At 48.0% G+C, this 26,807-nt stretch overlaps 1 protein-coding gene across 3 annotated transcripts in view; it reads right to left on the bottom strand.

The window, feature by feature from the left end:
• MRAS (muscle RAS oncogene homolog) overlaps positions 1 to 24,213 on the bottom strand; it is a 48,563-nt gene extending 24,350 nt beyond the window's left edge. The window contains exons 1-2 of one of the 3 annotated variants that reach the window (XM_073647491.1): positions 24,015 to 24,213; positions 19,229 to 19,359 (exon numbers count right to left, since the gene is read on the bottom strand). The gene's annotated coding sequence lies outside the window, so the exon portion shown is untranslated. Of the gene's footprint in view, positions 1 to 2,358; positions 2,424 to 19,228; positions 19,360 to 24,014 lie in introns of those variants that run through there. The other 2 variants (XM_073647490.1, XM_073647492.1) reach the window with 2 other exon arrangements.
• Between the last annotated feature and the right edge of the window lie 2,594 nt (positions 24,214 to 26,807).

Genomic DNA, 26,807 nt, shown 5'->3' with positions numbered 1-26,807 from the left:
CCCCTGGCAATGAATGCTCATCTATCCTCCGTGGACTCTTTTATACCTAAGGGGAGATCTGACCACACACCCTTTGTGCTGACATCACGGGGCTGGACTGTAGCCAACACCTTTTATTTAAGATATCTGGTTTTTAGGATAACTTATTGCCGGTTGATCCCAGAAGCCCAAAAGTGATACCATATTTTCTATTATGATTTTACCTTAATTTAGAGCCCACACATGGCGTAGCTGCGATACGTTATTCTGGTGCTCTTGCGCTACAGCTACCAAGAGGGACTTACGGCTATGAAAAAATAAGCATCTTGTTCTTTGGCTGACCCTGCCACTAAAAATATAGGTCCCCTTATTATCAGAATTATGGAACTTGAGCTATTCCATATTTCGTATTGGTGCCGGGAGTCCTGGGACCCTCTATTAAATTCCCTTTTTTGTCCTGGGAAGCAAGCTTCAACAGCTACATGTAAATTTATCGCAAGCCGGTGTCTAATCATCCCCTGCTGCGCTGCCAGGGAGAAAGACCCTCGCATTTTAATTAGGTTATAGTTTTACAAGTCACTTCTGCTGTAGGTGATAATTTGCAGAGAGCCAGATGCTGGTCAGCTCTCTTCTTGTGACAAATGGGAGATAAGGGAGGGGTGAAGAGGGGATTGGGAGAAATGGTTCAAAATTTCCTAATATCTCCCTGACACAGACCGGCGGCAATCAGCAATTTATTGCCTATTCGGTGGACATGTGCTCATTCGCCCCTTGGCAATAACTCATTTAGGATGAATTCTGCCAAGCAGATTGTCTATTCTAGCGGTCTCCAACTTGTGGCCTTGTAGCTGTTGAGAAACTACAACCCCCAGCATGCTCTGACATTTTGAATGGCTGGGTTATCCAATAAAAGATTTTGGGTGACAACCAAAAAAAATGCTGCTGAAAGTCATAAAATCACCCAACTGAAAGTTACAATCTTCCTGTGCGTCAGTCTTTACTGTTGTATAAGAATTCTATTCGGGAACCAGAAGGCTCAGGATGAGCAGAATCCACCCTTATAGGACAGTTCTGCAGAGCTTAGGCTTAAGTTCATAGAAACAGTATTAAGAAAACATCGCAATAACAGAGAGATTGCTACGTAAGGAATGGTGAGAATGTGCCGGGCAGCGCCAACTGTCAGGTCCGCGCCCAGCACTTGTCTCTGGACTAAAAGGGACTAATTATAGCAGCTCCTTAATAAAAAGATGGAAGGTATTCACTAAAAATAATGGCATCTGCTGAACGCAGGACAGAGCGGGTGATAAATACTGCAAGCGCTATAATCAGCCATCCGCAGATCATGGCGGCCAGCGACAGCTCCATCTCCTTATACAGGGAGGCGGCGGGGGTTAATATAAAAACCGGCAACCCAACAAGAGACAAAGAAACATACAGTATGACCACAAAGCAAAAATATACACAATATAACATTACACCATATGTGACTGATATCAGCCTCTCTTATAACGCTCCAGTACTGATATAACCTCCAGACATTACATCATATGTGACTGATATCAGCCCCTCTTATAACGCTCCAGTACTGATATAACCTCCAGACATTACATCATATGTGACTGATATCAGCCTCTTATAACGCTCCAGTACTGATATAACCTCCAGACATTACACCATATGTGACTGATATCAGCCTCTTATAACGCTCCATTACTGATATAACCTCCAGACATTACACCATATGTGACTGATATCAGCCTCTCTTATAACGCTCCAGTACTGATAAAACCTCCAGACATTACATCATATGTGACTGATATCAGCCCCTCTTATAACGCTCCAGTACTGATATAACCCCCAGACATTACACCATATGTGACTGATATCAGCCTCTTATAACGCTCCATTACTGATATAACCTCCAGACATTACACCATATGTGACTGATATCAGCCTCTCTTATAACGCTCCAGTACTGATATAACCTCCAGACATTACATCATATGTGAATGATATCAGCCCCTCTTATAACGCTCCAGTACTGATATAACCTCCAGACATTACACCATATGTGACTGATATCAGCCCCTCTTATAACGCTCCAGTACTGATATAACCTCCAGACATTACACCATATGTGACTGATATCAGCTCCTCTTATAACGCTCCAGTACTGATATAACCTCCAGACATTACACCATATGTGACTGATATCAGCCCCTCTTATAACGCTCCAGTACTGCTATAACCTCCAGACATTACATCATATGTGACTGATATCAGCCCCTCTTATAACGCTCCAGTACTGATATAACCTCCAGACATTGTGTAGCGCCGGCGTCCCTGCCCTCTGCTAGGCAGGGACGCTGTTCCCCTCACCTCCCTGCTCCGTGCCCGGCGTCCTCCTCCCGCTCTGCTGGCAGCGCGCGCTCCTTCCCGGCCACTGTGCTTAGGGCGCGCGCGCTCTCCCTCCCTCTTAAAGGGGCCGCGCGCGCCGTCCTAAGGAGTCCCCGGCCAATGGCCGGAGGACTTCACCATATATAAGGCACCTCCTCCAAAATGGAGGTGCCCGAGCAATGTTGTTGCACTGTTCTACTCTGCTTCAGCCCTCAGGTCCCGTTGCCAGTTACCTGCCTGATTCCTGCCAGAGTCCTGCCAGTTTGCTGTCTGTTTCCTGCCTGTTATTCCTGCTACCTGCCTGCTTGCCTGAGGTCCGACGGTCTGCCTTACAACTCCTGTCAGTCTGTCTAAGGACCAGCTTGCCCGCTCACCTGGGAGCGCTCCTCCGCTACCTGCCTGCTTGCCTACCTGGAGGCTCCGCCGTCACGTGCTGTGACCACCAGCTATTCCAGAGACTCTTGCCCGCTCACCTGGGAGCGCTTCTCCGCTACCTGCCTGCTTGCCTACCTGGAGGCTTCGCCGTCACGTGCTGTGACCACCAGCTATTCCAGAGACTCTTGCCCGCTCACCTGGGAGCGCTTCTCCGCTACCTGCCTGCTTGCCTACCTGGAGGCTTCGCCGTCACGTGCTGTGACCACCTGCTATTCTAGAGACTCTCGCTTGCTCACCTGGGAGCACACATCCTCCATCTGCCTTGCTAGCCTACCTGGAGGTTCAACCATCACAGGTCGTACCTACCCTTTACCTGGAGACTGCCCGGGTCACTTGCCGTGACCTCCAGCCCGTTCACCCAGAGACTGCCCCGGTCACTTGCCGTGACCTCCAGCCCGTTCACCCAGAGACTGCCTCGGTCACTCGTGACCTCCAGCCCGTTCACCCAGAGACTGTCCCAGTCACTTGCCGTGACCTCCTGCCCGTACACCCAGAGACTGTCCCGGTCACCTGCTGTGACTGCCTGCCTGGTCGCCACCCGCTCCCTTACAAGGACCGCCCCCTTGTATAGTAGCTCAGAGGTTCCGCCTCCCAGACCCGTTACAGTTTGCTCGGGCCATGGAACCCGGTGGCACCCAAGCTCCCTCGCTCTCGGACCTCTGTCATGAACTGTCCCGTCAGAGGTCCCAACAGGAGTCCATCCTGGGTCACCTGCGGAATATCAATTCTCACCTGGATACTCTGACTGCTCCACCAGCAACCACCGCCAGTGCCATGACTCGCAACCCGGCAGCTCCGCTGCCCACCAATACCATGGTATCCTACCCCGGACCCCGGCTTTCTGCACCTCCTCGCTTCGGAGGCGACTCCGCCCAGGCTCGGGGCTTCATAAATCAGTGCACCCTGCACTTTGAACTATTGTCCCACCAGTTTAACTCCGACCGGGCCAAAATTGCCTTCATCATGTCCCATCTCACCGGGGAGGCCCTGGCCTGGCTAAATCCTCTATGGGAGAGAGGAGACCCCCTGGTGTCCGACTTGCCTGCCTTCCTCACGGCTTTCCGGAAAGTCTTCGACGAACCCGGACGGAAGACCTCATCCGCATCATCTCTGCTACGCCTCCGTCAGGGAAGTCTCACCGTGGGCCAATATGCCATACGGTTCCGTACCCTTGCCTCGGAGCTGGCCTGGGATAACGACGCTCTGGTATCCGTCTTCTGGGAGGGTCTGTCCGGCCGTATTAAAGATGAACTTGCCGGTCGGGACATTCCTACCACTCTCGATGACCTAATAACTCTTGCCACCCGGATTGACCTACGGTTCCAGGAGCGTGCCAAAGAGGTCACCCGTGAGAGGAGGTTTCCACGTCTAGCTCCTACCTTTCAGAAACCCGTCACTCCCTCCGTCTCTCCCCAGGTACACTCTCCTGAGTCTATGCAGGTCGACCAGACCAAGATGGTCAAAACCCGTCAGGACTTACGCCGTGCCGAGGGGAGCTGCTTCTACTGTGGCAGTAAGGAGCACCGGATCCGTGCCTGCCCAGAGAGGTCGGGAAACGCCTGTGTCTAGGTTCGCTCAGAGAGGTCGACCTAGACAAGAATAAATCCTCTCTATCTCTGCTGCTGTCAGTTTCAATCGTCTGCGGGGAGAACCGTTATTTCGAACTAGCCCAACTGGACTCTGGAGCAGCCGGGAATCTTATTTCACAGTCCCTGGTAGAGAAATACCGCATCCCCACCAAACCTCTGGCTGTACCCTTGTCTGTTGCTGCCGTGGATGGGGGTCTCTTACCACGCCCCATCCAACTCATCACCGAATCCATTACTCTACAGGTGGGAATGCTGCATTCTGAGAGTATCTCCTTTCATGTTCTGCCTGGACTCTCTCACGCCCTCTTGCTAGGTCTACCTTGGCTCCAGAGACATGCACCCGTGCTTGACTGGCAGACCGGAGAAGTCCTTCGCTGGGGACAGGACTGCCATAAGACCTGTCTGGTTCCCGTCCATCCCGTCCGTCCTTCTCCTACCCCAGCTAATCTACCTGGACTTCCGATTCCTTATTGGTCTTATGCTGATGTCTTTAATAAAAAGGAAGCAGAGACACTACCCCCTCATAGACCATACGACTGCCCTATCGACCTGTTACCCGGTACTACTCCTCCCCGTGGGCGTATTTATCCATTATCCGCTGCTGAGACCCGGTCGATGTCCGAATATATTGAGGAGAATCTGGCCAGGGGATTCATCCGGAAATCTACCTCCCCGGCGGGAGCAGGCTTCTTCTTCGTAAAAAAGAAGGACGGCTCTCTCCGTCCCTGTATAGACTATAGAGGCCTTAACCAAATCACGGTGAAGAATAAGTACCCCCTTCCGCTCATTCCGGAGTTATTTGATCGTCTGAGAGGGGCTAGAATCTTCACCAAACTGGACCTCCGTGGGGCGTACAACCTGGTTCGTATCCGTCAGGGGGATGAATGGAAGACGGCATTCAACACCCGGGACGGCCACTATGAATATCTGGTAATGCCCTTTGGTCTCTGTAACGCTCCTGCCGTCTTTCAAGAGTTGGTCAATGACATCTTCCGGGACCTTCTCTACTCCTGCGTAGTGGTGTATCTGGACGACATCTTGGTCTTCTCTCCGGATCTCCAGACTCACCGGAGGGACGTTCGTCAGGTCCTGCTCAGGCTCAGGCAGAATCACCTCTTCGCTAAATACGAGAAGTGCCTCTTTGAGCAGACCTCGCTTCCGTTTTTGGGCTACATTATTTCTCAGACCGGCCTACGAATGGATCCAGAGAAACTGTCTGCCATCGAGAAATGGCCTCGACCGGAGGGGTTGAAGGCCATTCAGCGGTTCCTGGGCTTCGCCAACTACTACCGCCTCTTCATACCACACTTCTCTTCCCGGACTGCCCCAATTTCCGCGCTCACCCGTAAGGGTACTAATCCCAAAGAGTGGCCGCCCGAAGCAGAGGAGGCCTTTCTTTCCTTAAAACAGGCCTTCTCTTCCGCCCCGGTGCTGCATCGCCCGGACGGCAACAAGCAGTTCTTCCTGGAAGTTGACGCCTCCTCCTCTGGAGCCGGAGCAGTACTTACTCAAAAATCATCTTCCGGGAGGATGGTAACTTGCGGCTTCTTCTCTAAACTCTTCTCCTCCTCAGAGCGCAATTATTCCATAGGAGACCGAGAGTTATTGGCCATCAAACTGGCATTGGAGGAGTGGCGTTACCTGCTCGAGGGGGCTCTTCACCCGGTAATAATTTACACTGACCACAAGAACTTGGCTTATCTCCAGCATGCCCAGAGACTTAACCCGCGCCAAGCCCGGTGGTCCTTGTTTTTTGCTCGCTTTGATTTTGTTCTTCATTTTCGCCCGGCTGACAAAAACGTCAAGGCGGACGCCTTGTCTCGATCCTTTCTGGTATCTGATCTCGAGGAAGATCCGAAACACATCATCGATCCCGCCAGAGTAATGCAGGTGGCTCCCGTGAGTCTAAATCGTCTCCCTCCCGGAAAGACGTTCGTATCAGTACCTGATCGGGAGAAGATCCTTCACTGGGGTCACTCGTCTAAACTGGCTGGCCACGCTGGTCAGAAGAAGACCCTCCAGCTTATTACCCGGCACTACTGGTGGCCTACCCTGCACAAGGACGTAATAGACTTTGTTTCTGCCTGTGTGTCCTGCGCCCGCAACAAGGTTCCGAGACATCTGCCAGCCGGTCGCCTCCTTCCGCTTTCTGTACCTGCTGCCCCCTGGCAGCATATAGCAATGGACTTTATAACAGACCTCCCAGTCTCTGCCGGTTGTACGGTCATTTGGGTGGTCGCTGACCGCTTCTCCAAGATGGCTCATTTCGTTCCCCTGCCAGGCCTCCCGTCTGCACCCGAGCTAGCTAAAGACTTTATTCGTCACATCTTCCGTCTTCATGGCCTGCCCCTCCACATCGTGTCGGATCGTGGGGTACAGTTCACCTCACGCTTCTGGAGAGCCACTTGTAAACTACTAGACGTCACCCTGGACTTCTCTTCCGCTTACCACCCACAGTCCAATGGTCAAGTGAAGCGGATCAATCAGAACCTGACCAGTTACCTCCGGCACTTCGTTAATGCCCATCATTCAGACTGGGTGGATCTCCTACCATGGGCCGAGTTCTCTTATAACAATCACGAGAGCGAATCCTCCTCCAAATCCCCGTTTTTTGTAGTCTTTGGTCAGCATCCTCGGATTCCTTTTCCTGTCTCCACCTCTGTGGACAACCCGGCTGCGGAATCTCTCGTTGGCAAATTTTCCTCCATTTGGGAGAGTACCCGATCCGCACTCCTTCAGTCGTCCGAACGGATGAAAAGACACGCTGACAAAAAACGCCTGGATCCTCCACAATTTCGTCCCGGAGATAAAGTCTGGCTCTCATCTAAATATGTTCGACTCAAGATACCTTCTTACAAGTTAGGGCCTCGGTTCATCGGTCCTCTGGAGGTCATCAGTCAGATCAACCCGGTGGCCTATAAATTGAAACTCCCGGCCAACTTACGGATCCCTAACTCCTTCCATGTATCTCTCCTCAAACCCGTGGTGCTTAACTCTTTTTCCAAGTCTACAGGTACGCCTCCTGCTCCGGTTTCTGCTGAGGACGAGTTTGAGGTAGAGAACATTCTGGCCACCAAAAGAGTAAGAGGAAAGACCTTTTTTCTAGTAGATTGGAAGGGGTTTGGTCCTGAGGAGAGAACGTGGGAGCCCCGGGAGAACATCCATGCCCCTCTCATCCTAGCTAAATTTCTGTCTGGCCTAAAAAGGGGGGGCCTAAAGGGGGGGGTACTGTAGCGCCGGCGTCCCTGCCCTCTGCTAGGCAGGGACGCTGTTCCCCTCACCTCTCTGCTCCGTGCCCGGCGTCCTCCTCCCGCTCTGCTGGCAGCGCGCGCTCCTTCCCGGCCACTGTGCTTAGGGCGCGCGCTCTCCCTTCCTCTTAAAGGGGCCGCGCGCGCCGTCCTAAGGAGTCCCCGGCCAATGGCCGGAGGACTTCACCATATATAAGGCACCTCCTCCAAAATGGAGGTGCCCGAGCAATGTTGTTGCACTGTTCACTACTCTGCTTCAGCCCTCAGGTCCCGTTGCCAGTTACCTGCCAGATTCCTGCCAGAGTCCTGCCAGTTTGCTGTCTGTTTCCTGCCTGTTATTCCTGCTACCTGCCTGCTAGCCTGAGGTCCGACGGTCTGCCTTTCTACTCCTGTCAGTCTGTCTATGGACCAGCTTGCCCGCTCACCTGGGAGCGCTCCTCCGCTACCTGCCTGCTAGCCTTCCTGGAGGCTCCGCCGTCACGTGCTGTGACCACCAGCTATTCCAGAGACTCTTGCCCGCTCACCTGGGAGCGCTTCTCCGCTACCTGCCTGCTTGCCTACCTGGAGGCTTCGCCGTCACGTGCTGTGACCACCAGCTATTCCAGAGACTCTCGCTTGCTCACCTGGGAGCACACATCCTCCATCTGCCTTGCTAGCCTACCTGGAGGTTCAGCCATCACAGGTCGTACCTACCCTTTACCTGGAGACTGCCCCGGTCACTTGCCGTGACCTCCAGCCCGTTCACCCAGAGACTGCCCCGGTCACTTGCCGTGACCTCCAGCCCGTTCATCCAGAGACTGTCCCGGTCACTTGCCGTGACCTCCTGCCCGTACACCCAGAGACTGTCCCGGTCACCTGCTGTGACTGCCTGCCTGGTCGCCACCCGCTCCCTTACAAGGACCGCCCCCTTGTATAGTAGCTCAGAGGTTCCGCCTCCCCGACCCGTTACACATTGCATCATATGTGACTGATATCAGCCTCTTATAACGCTCCAGTACTGATATAACCTCCAGACATTACACCATATGTGACTGATATCAGCCCCTCTTATAAAGCTCCAGTACTGATATAACCTCCAGACATTACACCATATGTGACTGATATCGGCCCCTCTGATAACGCTCCAGTACTGATATAACCTCCAGACATTACACCATATGTGACTGATATTAGCCTCTTATAACGTTCCAGTACTGATATAACCTCCAGACATTACACCATATGTGACTGATATCAGCACCTCTTATAATGCTCCAGTACTGATATAACCCCCAGACATTACATCATATATGACTGATATCAGCTCCTCTTATAACGCTCCAGTACTGATATAACCTCCAGACATTACACCATATGTGACTGATATCAGCTCCTCTTATAACGCTCCAGTACTGATATAACCTCCAGACATTACACCATATGTGACTGATATCAGCCCCTCTTATAACGCTCCAGTACTGATAGAACCTCCAGACATTACACCATATGTGACTGATATCAGCCTCTTATAACGCTCCAGTACTGATATAACCTCCAGACATTACATCATATGTGACTGATATCAGCTCCTCTTTTAACGCTCCAGTACTGATATAACCCCCAGACATTACACCATATGTGACTGATATCAGCCCCTCTTATAACGCTCCAGTACAGATATAACTTCGAGACATTACACCATATGTTACTGATATCAGCCCCTCTTATAACGCTCCAGTACTGATATAACCTCCAGACATTACACCATATGTGACTGATATTAGCCTCTTACAACGTTCCAGTACTGATATAACCTCCAGACATTACACCATATGTGACTGATATCAGCACCTCTTATAATGCTCCAGTACTGATATAACCCCCAGACATTACATCATATATGACTGATATCAGCTCCTCTTATAATGCTCCAGTACTGATATAACCTCCAGACATTACATCATATGTGACTGATATCAGCCCCTCTTATAATGGTCCAGTACTGATATAACCTCCAGACATTACATCATATGTGACTGATATCAGCTCCTCTTATAACGCTCCAGTACTGATATAACCTCCAGACATTACACCATATGTGACTGATATCAGCCCCTCTTATAAAGCTCCAGTACTGATATAACCTCCAGACATTACACCATATGTGACTGATATCAGCCTCTTATAACACTCCAATACTGATATAACCTCCAGACATTACATCATATGTGACTGATATCAGCCCCTCTTATAACGCTCCAGTACTGATATAACCTCCAGACATTACATCATATGTGACTGATATCAGCTCCTCTTATAACGCTCCAGTACTGATATAACCTCCAGACATTACATCATATGTGACTGATATCAGCCTCTTATAACGCTCCAGCACTGATATAACCTCCAGACATTACATCATATGTGACTGATATCAGCCTCTTATAACGCTCCAGTACTGATATAACCTCCAGACATTACATCATATGTGACTGATATCAGCCTCTTATAACGCTCCAGTACTGATGTAACCTCCAGACATTACATCATATGTGACTGATATCAGCCTCTTATAACGCTACAGTAGTGATGTAACCTCCAGACATTACATCATATGTGACTGATATCAGCCTCTTATAACGCTCCAGTACTGATATAACCCCCAGACACTACACCATATGTGACTGATATCAGCCTCTTATAACGCTCCAGTACTGATATAACCCCCAGACATTACACCATATGTGACTGATATCAGCCCCTCTTATAACGCTCCAGTACAGATATAACTTCGAGACATTACACCATATGTGACTGATATCAGCCCCTCTTATAACGCTCCAGTACAGATATAACTTCGAGACATTACACCATATGTTACTGATATCAGCCCCTCTTATAACGCTCCAGTACTGATATAACCTCCAGACATTACACCATATGTGACTGATATCAGCACCTCTTATAATGCTCCAGTACTGATATAACCCCCAGACATTACATCATATATGACTGATATCAGCTCCTCTTATAACGCTCCAGTACTGATATAACCTCCAGACATTACATCATATGTGACTGATATCAGCTCCTCTTTTAACGCTCCAGTACTGATATAACCTCCAGACATTACATCATTATGTGACTGATATCAGCCTCTTATAACGCTCCAGTACTGATATAACCTCCAGACATTACATCATATGTGACTGATATCAGCCTCTTATAACGCTCCAGTACTGATATAACCTCCAGACATTACATCATATGTGACTGATATCAGCCTCTTATAACGCTCCAGTACTGATATAACCTCCAGACATTACATCATATGTGACTGATATCAGCCCCTCTTATAACGCTCCAGTACTGATATAACCTCCAGCCATTACATCATATGTGACAGATATCAGCCTCTTATAACGCTCCAGTACTGATATAACCTCCAGACATTACATCATATGTGACTGATATCAGCCCCTCTTATAACGCTCCAGTACTGATATAACCTCCAGACATTACATCATATGTGACTCATATCAGCCCCTCTTATAATGGTCCAGTACTGATATATGATGTAATGTCTGGAGGTTATATCAGTACTGGACCATTATAAGAGGGGCTGATATCAGTCACATATGATGTAATGTCTGGAGGTTATGTGACTGATATCAGCCCCTCTTATAACGCTCCAGTACTGATATAACCTCCAGACATTACACCATATGTGACTGATATCAGCCCCTCTTATAACGCTCCAGTACTGATATAACCTCCAGACATTACACCATATGTGACTGATATCAGCTCCTCTTATAACGCTCCAGTACTGATAGAACCTCCAGACATTACACCATATGTGACTGATATCAGCCTCTTATAACGCTCCAGTACTGATATAACCTCCAGACATTACATCATATGTGACTGATATCAGCCCCTCTTATAACGCTTCAGCACTGATATAACCTCCAGACATTACATCATATGTGACTGATATCAGCCCCTCTTATAACGCTCCAGTACTGATATAACCTCCAGACATTACACCATATGTGACTGATATCAGCCCCTCTTATAACGCTCCAGCACGGATATAACCTCCAGACATTACACCATATGTGACTGATATCAGCCCCTCTTATAACGCTCCAGTACTGATATAACCTCCAGACATTACATCATATGTGACTGATATCAGCCTCTTATAACTCTCCAGTACTGATATAACCTCCAGACATTACACCATATGTGACTGATATCAGCCCCTCTTATAACGCTCCAGCACTGATATAACCTCCAGACATTACATCATATGTGACTGATATCAGCCTCTTATAACTCTCCAGTACTGATATAACCTCCAGACATTACACCATATGTGACTGATATCAGCCCCTCTTATAACGCTCCAGTACTGATATAACCTCCAGACATTACATCATATGTGACTGATATCAGCCTCTTATAACTCTCCAGTACTGATATAACCTCCAGACATTACACCATATGTGACTGATATCAGCCCCTCTTATAACGCTCCAGTACTGATATAACCTCCAGACATTACATCATATGTGACTGATATCAGCCTCTTATAACTCTCCAGTACTGATATAACCTCCAGACATTACACCATATGTGACTGATATCAGCCCCTCTTATAACGCTCCAGCACTGATATAACCTCCAGACATTACACCATATGTGACTGATATCAGCCCCTCTTATAACGCTCCAGTACTGATATAACCTCCAGACATTACATCATATGTGACTGATATCAGCCTCTTATAACTCTCCAGTACTGATATAACCTCCAGACATTACACCATATGTGACTGATATCAGCCCCTCTTATAACGCTCCAGCACTGATATAACCTCCAGACATTACACCATATGTGACTGATATCAGCCCCTCTTATAACGCTCCAGTACTGATATAACCTCCAGACATTACACCATATGTGACTGATAACAGCCCCTCTTATAACGCTCCAGTACTGATATAACCTCCAGACATTACACCATATGTGACTGATAACAGCCCCTCTTATAACGCTTCTTCTATATTGCGGAGCTGAGTGTTTCTCCTGATGTTACACAATATATTGAATATTTGGGGGATATCTGCCCTTGGTGTTGGCCAGGCAGGGCCGGCTCCAGGTTTTTGTGGGTCCTGGGTGAAAGAGTCTCAGTTGGTCCCTTTAACACATACACGATTCATGATGCACAGATACGGCGGAGAAATAGATTATATTATATATATATATATATATATATATATATATATATATATATAGTACACAGGGCCCAGCCTGCCCCCTCATCCTTCACATATGCAGACACGTGCACGCACACACGGTACGCAGACATGCGCACGCACACACGGTACACAGACACGCGCACGCACACACGGTACGCAGACATGGTACACAGACATGCGCACGCACACACGGTACACAGATATGTACACATACACACATTTTTACACAAATTATTAAAAACATATATAAAACAGACAAATATATATACACAGTCATACACACTGACATTCACATACATGCACTCACACAGACCCATTACTAATATTTTTAATATGGGGATTGGGGAAGCCTCACTCACCTGTCCCCGGTCCAGTGTCCTGTCCAGCAGCTCCTCAGGTATGGGGCAGTGCAGGGCCCCCGGCGTGTCACAGACATCATGGCCCTGGAACCTCAGAGGGGCCCACTTGCGGTCGGGTCCGGGCTGCTCCCCCCCATCTGTGCAGGTCCTCCGACGGTGCTTGATTGCCGGCACTCCCGCCAGACATGGCCGCGCGCTGTGCGGCTGTGTCTGCTAGTAATGACGCGGCAGGGGCGACACAAGCACAATTAAAGGTGCAGTGCCGTCGACCCTGCCGTGTCATTACTAGCAGACACAGCACACTGTGCGCGGCCATGTCTGGGGGAGTGCCGGCAATCAAGCAGCACCTGCGTCACTGAACAGGTGCCGAGGAAGCGGCCAGGGCCCCGACAGTGAGTGGGCGGTGGGCCCCGACAGTGAGTGGGCGGTGGGCCCCGACAGTGAGTGGGCGGTGGGCCCCTCTGATTTTCCAGGGCCCCGGCACTTGCCCGGGTACGCCGGGTGCTGACGCCGGCCCTGTGGCCAGGCTTCACAATTCTATCCTGTCTGAGGAAGAAGAAGACCAGGAATCCCCCCTTGTGTGCTAATGATGGTATCACCATGGAGACCCCGATCACCGCTCCCGGATCTCACTGAGCATTACTGGGAAAACAGAAAAAAAACGAAATGGTGAAGAGCAGAAGAGGAGGCTGGGGGTGTCGGTGGATGATGCTCCTCTCCCTCCATCCCCCACTGTGTAAAGTAATGGATATATAGTAACCATTGAGCAGGGGGCACAGTCCACAACCAGACAGACCCTTATGGATGCTGACTTTAATGGGGTCCACAGGGATCTGGTATATTTCATGAGGAATAAAACTGATACATTGTAGCAAAGTATCAGGACAGGTGGAGGTTTGTGCATTCCTTGGTTTGTTACGTCCGATTTTCCGGACTGATGGTTTCTAAAGAACCATCAGCTGTGAGATAAGGTCAACTATGAACCTTCTCATTCACTGACAAGCAGAGATTGATGGCGAACTCAAATGTGAAGTGCAAGTGTTTCTCACTAAATTAGAATATCACCAAAAAGTTAATTTATTTCCGTTCTTCAATACAAAAAGTGAAACTCCTATATTATATAGAGTCATTACACGCAGAGGGATCTATTACATAGTCATTACACGCAGAGGGATCTATTATATAGAGTCATTACACGCAGAGGGATCTATTATATAGAGTCATTACACGCAGAGGGATCTATTACATAGTCATTACACGCAGAGGGATCTATTATATAGAGTCATTACACGCAGAGGGATCTATTATATAGAGTCATTACACACAGAGGGATCTATTATATAGAGTCATTACACGCAGAGGGATCTATTACATAGTCATTCCACGCAGAGGGATCTATTATATAGAGTCATTCCACGCAGAGGGATCTATTATATAGAGTCATTCCACGCAGAGGGATCTATTATATAGAGTCATTCCACGCAGAGGGATCTATTATATAGAGTCATTCCACACAGAGGGATCTATTATATAGAGTCATTCCACACAGAGGGATCTATTATATAGAGTCATTCCACACAGAGGGATCTATTATATAGAGTCATTCCACACAGAGGGATCTATTATATAGTCATTACACACAGAGGGATCTATTATACAGAGTCATTACACGCAGAGGGATCTATTATATAGAGTCATTATACACAGAGGGATCTATTATATAGAGTCATTACACACATAGAGATCTATTATATAGAGTCATTACACACAGAGGGATCTATTATATAGAGTCATTACACACAGAGGGATCTATTATATAGAGTCATTACACACAGAGGGATCTATTATATAGAGTCATTACACACAGAGGGATCTATTATATAGAGTCATTACACACAGAGGGATCTATTATATAGAGTCATTACACACAGAGGGATCTATTATATAGAGTCATTACACACAGAGGGATCTATTATATAGAGTCATTACACACAGAGGGATCTATTATATAGTCATTACACACAGAGGGATCTATTATATAGAGTCATTACACGCAGAGGGATCTATTATATAGAGTCATTACACACAGAGGGATCTATTATATGACTCTATATAATAGATCCCTCTGTGTGTAATGACTATATAATAGATCCCTCTGTGTGCAATGACTCTATATAATAGATCCCTCTGTGTGCAATGACTCTATATAATAGATCCCTCTGTGTGTAATGACTCTATATAATAGATCCCTCTGTGTGTAATGACTCTATATAATAGATCGCTCTGTGTGTAATGACTATATAATAGATCGCTCTGTGTGTAATGACTCTATATAATAGATCCCTCTGTGTGTAGTTACTCTATATAATAGATCCCTCTGTGTGTAGTTACTCTATATAATAGATCCCTCTGTGTGTAATGACTCTATATAATAGATCCCTGTGTGTAATGACTCTATATAATAGATCCCTCTGTGTGTAATGACTCTATATAATAGATCCCTCTGCGTGTAATGACTATATAATAGATCCCTCTGCGTGTGATGACTCTATATAATAGATCCCTCTGCGTGTGATGACTCTATATAATAGATCCCTCTGCGTGTAATGACTATATATAATAGATCGCTCTGTGTGTAATGACTCTATATAATAGATCCCTCTGTGTGTAATGACTCTATATAATAGATCCCTCTGTGTGTAATGACTCTATATAATAGATCCCTCTGTGTGTAATGACTCTATATAATAGATCCCTCTGTGTGGAATGACTCTATATAATAGATCCCTCTGTGTGTAATGACTCTATATAATAGATCCCTCTGTGTGTAATGACTCTATATAATAGATCCCTCTGTGTGTAATGACTCTATATAATATAGGAGTTTCACTTTTTGTATTGAAGAACTGAAATAAATTGTCTTTTTGATGATATTCTAGTTTAGTGAGAAGCGACATGTAGGTAAAGCATTAGGTCAGTTTCACAAAGGCAACATGCATGGTCCCAGTACCTAGAATACCGTGCGGGAGCAGCTGCAGCCTCCTGGCCAGAACTCACACCAATATATGTCTAAGAAACCGCTGAGCTCGGGTCTAGAGATCTGGGGACGCTCCGGACATCGCAGTCTAAATTCTTGGACCATGAGTGTTACATTTGTGAAATCTGTTTATATGGAACGTGTCACCTCCCCAAATGCTATTTATCTGCAGGTCATTAGTGTCACAAGACTGTCCAGCCGCTGTACTGAAAGTGCGGCTACAGGGAGGAAATGCACTTTATTCCTCCCAGGAGTCGCCTGCTGTCAGTCATAGAGGTGCGCACGGAGCGGCTACAGTCAGTGCTCAGTATACAGTGCGCAGCGACTGTCAGCACGTACAGGCACTTTGATTAACAGATCGCTCTGCAACACATCTGTGCACACCGAACTGTTAAAGTGACAGCCGCGCTCACAATGCGGTGAGCATTGAATAAGCTCCTCGCTACGTCCCCATGGCTGAAAGCAGGTGGCTCCCGGGAGGAAAATAAAAATCATTTTCTCCCAGCAGCCGCACTTTCAGCATTGGCTGGGACTACTTTGTAACGCTGCTAACATGCAGATTAATCCTATATCTGCAGGTTAGAAATATTTAGGGAGATGACAAGTTCCTTTTAAGACCCTGTTCACACACAATGCATTTGTGATACTTTTTTTTTGCTGAGATTTTCCAAATATGATAAAAATGAAGCAATTTTACATACTTGTCAGAAAATGTGACAAAAAAAAAAAACAAGAAAAAAACAAACAAAACAAAAACACATTGTGTCAACTCGGCTTTAGTCTATTTATACCTGCAATGTATCACTGCCATACATCGTGTGGGGAATCAGCCGATGCTGCATGTAGTGCAATTACTTAATAAAATTATTATTGCGCTCAATGGAACTTCCTCTCAGAAGTAAAATAACAGAACAGAGGAGCTAACAGGAATCTGACCTGTATTAGACTAGAGGATTTTTTTACGGCAGCATGTACCCCATACCCATACATATGTACATACAGTACAGACCTAAAGTTTGGACACACCTTCTCATTTAAAGATTTTTCTGTATTTTCATAACTATGAAAATTGTACATTCACACTGAAGGCATCAAAACTATGAATTACCACATGTGGAATTATATACTTAACAAAAAAGTGTGAAACAACTGAAAATATGTCTTATATTCTAGGGTCTTCACAGTAGCCACCTTTTGCTTTGATGACTGCTTTGCACACTCTTGGCATTCTCTTGATGAGCTTCAAGAGGTAGTCACCGGAAATGGTTTTCACTTCACAGGTGTGCCCTGTCAGGTTTAATAAGTGGGATTTCTTGTCTTATAAATGGGGTTGGGACCATCAGTTGTGTTGTGCAGAAGTCAGGTGGATACACAGCTGATAGTCCTACTGAATAGACTGTTAGAATTTGTATTATGGCAAGAAAAAAGCAGCTAAGTAAAGAAAAACGAGTGGCCATCATTACTTTAAGAAATGAAGGTCAGTCAGTCCTAAAATTGGGCAAACTTTGAATGTGTCCCCAAGTGCAGTTGCAAAAACCATCAAGCGCTACAAAGAAACTGGCTGACATGAGGACCGCCCCAGGAAAGGAAGACCAAGAGTCGCCTCTGCTTCTGAGGATAAGTTTATCTGAGTCACCAGCCTCAGAAATCGCAGGTTAACAGCAGCTCAAATTAGAGACCAGGTCAATGCCACACAGAGTTCTAGCAGCAGACATATCTCTACAACAACTGTTAAGAGGAGACTTTGTGCAGCAGGCCTTCATGGTAAAATAGCTGCTAGGAAACCACTGCTAAGGACAGGCAACAAGCAGAAGAGACTTGTTTGGGCTAAAGAACACAAGGAATGGACATTAGACCAGTGGAAATCTGTGCTTTGGTCTGATGAGTCCAAATTTGAGATCTTTGGTTCCAACCACCGTGTCTTTGTGCGACGCAGAAAAGGTGAACGGATGGACTCTACATGCCTGGTTCCCACCGTGAAGCATGGAGGAGGAGGTGTGATGGTGTGGGGGTGCTTTGCTGGTGACACTGTTGGGGATTTATTCAAAATTGAAGGCATACTGAACCAGCATGGCTACCACAGCATCTTGCAGCGGCATGCTATTCCATCCGGTTTGCGTTTAGTTGGACCATCATTTATTTTTCAACAGGACAATGACCCCAAACACCTCCAGGCTGTGTTAGGGCTATTTGACCAAGAGGGAGAGTGATGGGGTGCTACACCAGATGACCTGGCCTCCACAGTCACCAGACCTGAACCCAATCGAGATGGTTTGGGGTGAGCTGGACCGCAGAGTGAAGGCAAAAGGGCCAACAAGTGCTAAGCATCTCTGGGAACTCCTTCAAGATTGTTGGAAGACCATTTCCGGTGACTACCTCTTGAAGCTCATCAAGAGAATGCCAAGAGTATGCAAAGCAGTCATCAAAGCAAAAGGGGGCTACTTTGAAGAACCTAGAATATAAGACATATTTTCAGTTGTTTCACACTTTTTTGTTAAGTATATAATTCCACATGTGTTAATTCATAGTTTTGATGCCTTCAGTGTGAATGTACAATTTTCATAGTCATGAAAATACAGAAAAATCTTTAAATGAGAAGGTGTGTCCAAACTTTAGGTCTGTACTGTACATATATACATACTTGGCATTATGTTTTCAGTGTAACAGGAAAATGCCATGAAGCAATTCCCTAAGATGCAAGTAAAGGTTCACCGGAGGAAAAGCTCCCCTAACCTGTAATACCACATACAACCTGTCGATAGGTGTGGCACTGTTTTTGTAAGAAAGCAGCCGTGAACAGTCCATTTGCTACAGTGGGATTTACAATTTAGACTCCAGTGTTGAGACTCATTATGTCACATTGGGATTGTGCATTACTAGCAATTCCCTAATATCTCCTGAAATCAATCCTTCTTGGAGTGGAAACAATTCACGTACGGGAGCCAGAGTTATGAATATTTCTCAAATTTCACGGCGTGCCATCTCCGTCATACGACGCCTGCAGCATATGGTGAAGCCGTGTCCCTTCATCTAGTGACATACGAGCTGCTGGAATAAATGGGCCCATTCTGCAGTGATACAAAAATGTGTGAATGTATCAGTTTTCTTCCCATACAAATTAACAGAATCTTAAATCAATTATTTTACCTTTTTTTTTTACAGAATACGTATCAAAAACAAGAAAACTTCAGGTGTGATTGTCGCCTTAAACCCCAAAATAAAATTTGAAGCTTAGCATAAACAGATAACAATGACCCCCATCTTCCTCTGTATTAGGATTATAAGATGGAAGGCAAAGTATTGGAAAGTAACGCTAGCAACAACGTAATGGTATGTTCACATACAGCTTTTTTGATGCAGTTTTTTTTTTTTATTGTCTGTAAAATGCAGCGTAAATTAAAATAATAGTTGATGCCATTTTGATCTCATTGGGGAAAAAACAAGTACAAATTCGGAAAGAATTGACTGACTGCGTTTTATTTTTTTAACAACCCACTACAGGTGGATTTTAGAAATCCCATTTACTTTTGTTTGCTTTTGGGTTTTTTTTCTGCATGCTTTACAATAAGAGCAACAAAAACGTTATGGGTGAAAAAGCCCTTGCAGTTCCAGCAGAATTATTGGGAGTCTTAATCCATAGACACTAACAGATTACATTGTCTAGAGAGAGAACTACAGGTTACAGTAAATGGGAATCTCCATGGCAAGCTCTGTGCAGGCACTGAACCAGCAGGGGGCGCTCAGAGGTTCAAACCTCTTCTGCATATATAGGTATTTTATAATAAAATATAGATGTAATTGTTATGGAACTTTGATGTTATTGTGGGGGAGCACTAAAGACCAGACCTCCCTGCTGGAGCAGCCACTTATAGGACAGAAGGGTCAGGATCCCCTTCCTTCAGCCCTCTACCCCTACATTTAGGACCCTTCAAGGTCACATGATCAATCTTTTTTTTTTGTGTGTTTGGTAATCCAAAGCCCTCGGTTACATAATTTCTGTTTATACAGCACTTAGCATAAGTGAATTTCTAGATTCTGGAACAGATTTTTATGAAGATTGCTGCCTTAGGTTAGAGCAACAACAAGTGTTGCGTCACAATGAGATGCCGATACGGTGCGTCATTGCAACGTTACATGTAGCGACCTCCTCTGTCGTTGCATTGCGACCTCACAAATGTTTCAAAATGTGTAAGACTTTCTATTGCTGGTTGCAAGTCACACACAGACTTCAATGCAAGTCGCATGCGGCTGCAAAGTTGTCTGTAATTTCTCTGTTTTATTTACAGCAAACTCAGAGCTGTAAAATAGCGTCACGAAAGCAAATCGCAGACACGTTGCACAGATGATTTTTGGTAGTGCGACTTGTCTAAAAATGGTTTTAAAGTATAGCTGCTTTCCCACAGCTGTCGGGGATTGTGTCTGCTTTTGCATCTTCATTCCACTGAAGTGAATGGGGCTGAGCTGCAATACAACAAACTACCAGTGGACAGGTGTGGCGCTGTTTTGGGAAGAAAGCAGATGAGTTTTCCTAACTCTGCTCATTAGAACACATTGCGTAACTTGATTTTCTAGATTCGACATTCAGGACTGGGCAGACTCCGGATCATTTGGTGCCCTGTATTGCAATTTTTACATTATAGTGCACATTTATTACACAGGACTTGGCCCTGGAGGTCAAAGAGAAAGTGAAGGAAGAACCGTCCATTCCCTCCACCCACAATAACAGTTTCTGCAGATTCCTCTCACCACAAACACTTTTTCCTTATTCGACAAAAGTTCATTATGGCAAAGTTGGGATTTTTTTTTTATTATTTTTTTTTACATTTGGGGGAGTGGAGGGTGGGGGCAGCTGTCAAAACCAAACAGAAACCTGACACGACTAACAGAAAACAGTCACGTCATGCTATAACCGGCAGAGTGAGTGAGCACATTATAGCTCTGGACCAGGAGCGGGCCCCTGGGCTACAACATCACTGCCCGGACCAGGCGCGGGCCCCTGGGCTACAACATCACTGCCTGGACCAGGCGCGGGTCCCAGGGCTACAACATCACTGCCCGGACCTGGCGCGGGCCCCAGGGCTACAACATCACTGCCCGGACCTGGCGCGGGCCCCAGGGCTACAACATCACTGCCCGGACCAGGCGCGGGCCCCTGGGCTACAACATCACTGCCCGGACCAGGCGCGGGCCCCTGGGCTACAACATCACTGCCCGGACCAGGCGCGGGCCCCTGGGCTACAACATCACTGCCCGGACCAGGCGCGGGCCCCTGGGCTACAACATCACTGCCCGGACCTGGCGCGGGCCCCAGGGCTACAACATCACTGCCCGGACCAGGCGCGGGCCCCTGGGCTACAACATCACTGCCCGGACCAGGCGCGGGCCCCTGGGCTACAACATCACTGCCCGGACCAGGCGCGGGCCCCTGGGCTACAACATCACTGCCCGGACCAGGCGCGGGTCCCAGGGCTACAACATTACTGACCGGACCAGGCGCGGGTCCCTGGGCTACAACACCACTGCCCGGACCTGGCGCGGGTCCCTGGGCTACAACATCACTGCCCGGACCAGGCGCGGGTCCCAGGGCTGCAACATCACTGCCCGGACCAGGCGCAGGTCCCAGGGCTGCAACATCACTGCCCGGACCTGGCGCGGGTCGCTGGGCTGCAACATCACTGCCCGGACCTGGCGCGGGTCCCAGGGCTACAACATCACTGACCGGACCTGGCGCGGGTCCCTGAGCTACAACATCACTGCCCAGACCAGGCGCGGGTCCCTGACCTACAACATCACTGCCCGGACCTGGCGCGGGTCCCAGGGCTACAACATCACTGCCCGGACCTGGCGCGGGTCCCAGGGCTACAACATCACTGCCCGGACCAGGCGCGGGTCCCAGGGCTACAACATCACTGCCCGGACCAGGCGCGGGTCCCAGGGCTACAACATCACTGCCCGGACCAGGTGCGGGTCCCAGGGCTGCAACATCACTGCCCGGACCTGGCGCGGGTCCCAGGGCTGCAACATCACTGCCCGGACCTGGCGCGGGTCCCAGGGCTACAACATCACTGCCCGGACCTGGCGCGGGTCCCAGGGCTGCAACATCACTGCCCGGACCTGGCGCGGGTCCCAGGGCTACAACATCACTGCCCGGACCAGGCGCGGGTCCCAGGGCTACAACATCACTGCCCGGACCAGGTGCGGGTCCCAGGGCTGCAACATCACTGCCCGGACCAGGTGCGGGTCCCAGGGCTGCAACATCACTGCCCGGACCAGGTGCGGGTCCCAGGGCTGCAACATCACTGCCCGGACCAGGCGCGGGTCCCAGGGCTACAACATCACTGCCCGGACCAGGCGCGGGTCCCAGGGCTACAACATCACTGCCCGGACCAGGCGCGGGTCCCAGGGCTACAACATCACTGCCCGGACCAGGCGCGGGTCCCAGGGCTGCAACATCACTGCCCGGACCAGGCGCGGTTCCCAGGGCTGCAACATCACTGCCCGGACCAGGTGCGGGTCCCAGGGCTACAACATCACTGCCCGGACCAGGCGCGGGTCCCAGGGCTACAACATCACTGCCCGGGCCAGGCGCGGGTCCCAGGGCTACAACATCACTGCCCGGACCAGGTGCGGGTCCCAGGGCTACAACATCACTGCCCGGACCAGGCGCGGGTCCCAGGGCTGCAACATCACTGCCCGGACCTGGCGCGGGTCCCAGGGCGACAACATCACTGCCCGGACCTGGCGCGGGTCCCAGGGCTACAACATCACTGCCCGGACCAGGCGCGGGTCCCAGGGCTGCAACATCACTGCCCGGACCTGGCGCGGGTCCCAGGGCGACATCACTGCCCGGACCTGGCGCGGGTCCCAGGGCTACAACATCACTGCCCGGACCAGGCGCGGGTCCCAGGGCTACAACATCACTGCCCGGACCAGGCGCGGGTCCCAGGGCTACAACATCACTGCCCGGACCAGGCGCGGGTCCCAGGGCTACAACATCACTGCCCGGACCTGGCGCGGGTCCCAGGGCTGCAACATCACTGACCGGACCAGGCGCGGGTCCCAGGGCTACAACATCACTGCCCGGACCAGGCGCGGGTCCCAGGGCTACAACATCACTGCCCGGACCTGGCGCGGGTCCCAGGGCTGCAACATCACTGACCGGACCTGGCGCGGGTCCCAGGGCTACAACATCACTGCCCGGACCAGTCGCGGGTCGAAGAAACGTCGCTCGCAGCAGCTCAGACGAGTCATGAGAATAGAAAAGCGATTTCCAGTCTTGATGGGAAGTTTTTACATTTATATTAAGCAGAAAAAGAAAACAAAGAATTAAAATAAACAAACAAAAAAAATAATAATCAAACAACTAAACATTAACCCTTTCATAGTCAGGTCACTCCATGGTCTACAGAGGATTTGTCTTTGGGGGGGGGGGGGGGGAGGGATCTAGTGAGGGTCTGAAGCGGTTAACCCCTGCATGCCTGGGCAGAAGCATTACAAAGCTCCCAGTGAAGTACTTACTTTTTAGTAATAGACACTTCACTTCTCTGCAGACTCTGGGCCTGGTGGTCTCAGACCCCCCCCCCCCCTCCACCCCAGAAATAGGGAGGATAATATCTGCCAGTGACAGGGTTAAATGCTGATAAAGATGAGATCACTGCAGATTCTTTTCTCCCATCCCATTGTATCTGTGCCCTGTTACATGGGGCTGCTGCCCTGCACTCACCAGACGTGGCCCCTGGCTGGCTGCTCTCACTTCATGCTGGGCCAGTGCTGCCAGCCCCAGGGTGAGGGACTCTGTGCCACCCCAGCCCCTCCTGCTGTTGCCGCTGCCGCCCCTGCTGCCGCTGCTGCTGCTGCTGCTGCTGTGGAGCCTCTGCAATCCAATGCTCACAGCTCTGCTCACCATTCTTTATATTGCAACAGCTGATGCTAAAAATAGCAGCTGCCGGGGGAGGCGCTGACACCTCTGCTTCCTCGCCACAGATCTATTCATTAGTTTATTCATTTTCTGCTATAATATAATACAGAGTTTACTTTTTTTTCCCTATTACAATTTGTAGCCACTGATACAGTAGAACCATACAGTGAAATATTATCATGCAGAATGCTCACCCCCCCCTCTAGGTCACAATGGACTCTTCCACAAGCCGAGTCCTCAGAACGTTGCTCTTAAGGAGGACTGGTACTGGGACTGACTAGAAGCCTCTGTGAGAGCAGGGGGGCAGATTCTGGGGTACTGGTGCCATTATTAATTGAGGGTTTGAAAGAAACGTGTGGGATTTGGGGATCTAGTTACTGGGTTGTAAGAATAGGAGACTTTGTACTTGGACTTCCTTAAGAAAACCACTCCTTGCATGGGACTGGCTAGCTGTCATTCTCTGCTGCTTCCAGTCCCTGCTGGGTGCACACAATAAAAATGGCTCCTGGTCATAGTGTGACTCAGATCCTCATATGATCACCTGGAGCATGCATGACATGGCAGGAAACAGTGTGACAATGTCCAGGTCACCCCCCCAGAAGGGACAGCAAATAAAGCAACATATGGAAACCAGACTTGAACCCCATCATTATGAACATTCATAGCTTCATCTCACCTGCACTGAGCAGCATTCACTGCAGAGGTTTACCATCATTAATAATTTGATTTTTAGGCACCGCTATGGACACGTTATGTGGCCCTTCCGAATTTTCAGTAATTGTAACATTATAGCCAATATTATCCTAAAGGGGTTGACAAAAACTCCTTTAAGGCAGCAGTCCATCTGTGAATTAAAAGTTCTATAAAGAAAAAATCTATGTCTACTTGGAGAGGTGCAGCAATAAGGGGTGCGGAGATAGCAGTGGCATCCAGACCTTGGTGTTTGAGAGTGCATAAGTGCCCGGTTGTTACAAAAGTAGATACTAGTATCAGAATGAAGAAGCATTGTTCGCCCAATAGCCATGTAATGTGTGTGGGTGATTAAGTTAGGCAAGTAAACATGAATGTCTCCATTCACTGACATCAAGCAGTGAACTTGAAAATGGCGAGGGTTCAAAACACAAAGATCGCGATTAATTAAGTCTGGCGTTTTGTGCTTGGTGCATTAATTCATGAAGAGGCACCTGAGTACATTCATGGCAAAATTTATGCCTCTAAAGTGATGTGCATTTTGAGGAATTAGACGGGTGGTCTTCACCATGGCCCATCCCGACCCAGCCCTGGCCAGGACTAGCGTGAAAATCCAAAAGTCACAAAATGTTAAAACTAGAGGAAACGTCTTGACGAATTTGGCCTGTATTCTATATAATGGTACAGCCATTGTGCTAAGGCTTAAAAGATTTCTCCATTTACAACACATTGACTGATGCACCATGAGATGTCGGCCCAGGGACAGGAGCGGCGCTGTTTTTGGAGGAGAGACGCCATGTTTTCCTCCACAATGAGGACTTTCCGCATTGTGCTTCATTTACTGCTTTGACCGCACAGACACAACACTATGTGGAGGGAACATGTATGTAGAGGGTCATCACTATTTGTATCCAGTGTGATTGTTATCTTGTTGCCGTTGGTGACACTAGATTCACAATAACAAAATAGTTACACTGATGTAGTGGAGGAACTGTGACGTGTTCTCACTATGTGACACCTGACGGCAGCGACACATGATCACGCGACACCGTGGAACACATTGTACCTGTAACAAGGGCCCCGGGCATCATCAGGGCGCAGAACAGGAGACAGTCAGACTTATTTGGAACGTTTATTTATGAACAAGCATGTCACCTAGTGAAAGTGTAATGAAGAAAGTGTCAACATAATACTGCTATACACTGCATATATACTAGTACCACACAGTGTTCACATAATACTGCTATACACTGCATATATACTAGTACCATACATTGTCCACATAATACTGCTATACACTGCATATATACTAGTACCATACAGTGTTCACATAATACTGCTATACACTGCATATATACTAGTACCACACAGTGGTCACATAATACTGCTATACACTGCATATATACTAGTACCATACAGTGTCCACATAATACTGCTATACACTGCATATATACTAGTACCATACAGTGGTCACATAATACTGCTATACACTGCATATATACTAGTACCATACAGTGGTCACATAATACTGCTATACACTGCATATATACTAGTACCATACAGTGTCCACATAATACTGCTATACACTGCATATATACCAGTACCATACAGTGTCCACATAATTTTGCTATATAGTGCATATATACTAGTACCATACAATGGTTACATAATACTGCTATATAGTGCATATATACTAGTACCATACAGTGGTCACATAATACTGCTATATAGTGCATATATGCTAGTACCATACGGTGGTCACATAATACTGCTATACGCTGCATACATGCTAGTACCATACAGTGGTCACATAATACTGCTATACACTGCATAGATGCTAGTACCATACAGTGTTCACATAATACTGCTATACACTGCATATATACTAGTACCACACAGTGGTCACAT

Source organism: Phyllobates terribilis, unplaced genomic scaffold (assembly GCF_046119375.1).
Source record: "Phyllobates terribilis strain yellow unplaced genomic scaffold, ASM4611937v1 Scaffold_9__5_contigs__length_417890890, whole genome shotgun sequence".
In the NCBI taxonomy this organism is placed as follows: Eukaryota; Metazoa; Chordata; class Amphibia; order Anura; family Dendrobatidae; genus Phyllobates; species Phyllobates terribilis.
Note: the sequence above shows the minus strand (reverse complement) of the source record. Positions and strands in the feature narration are given on the sequence as shown.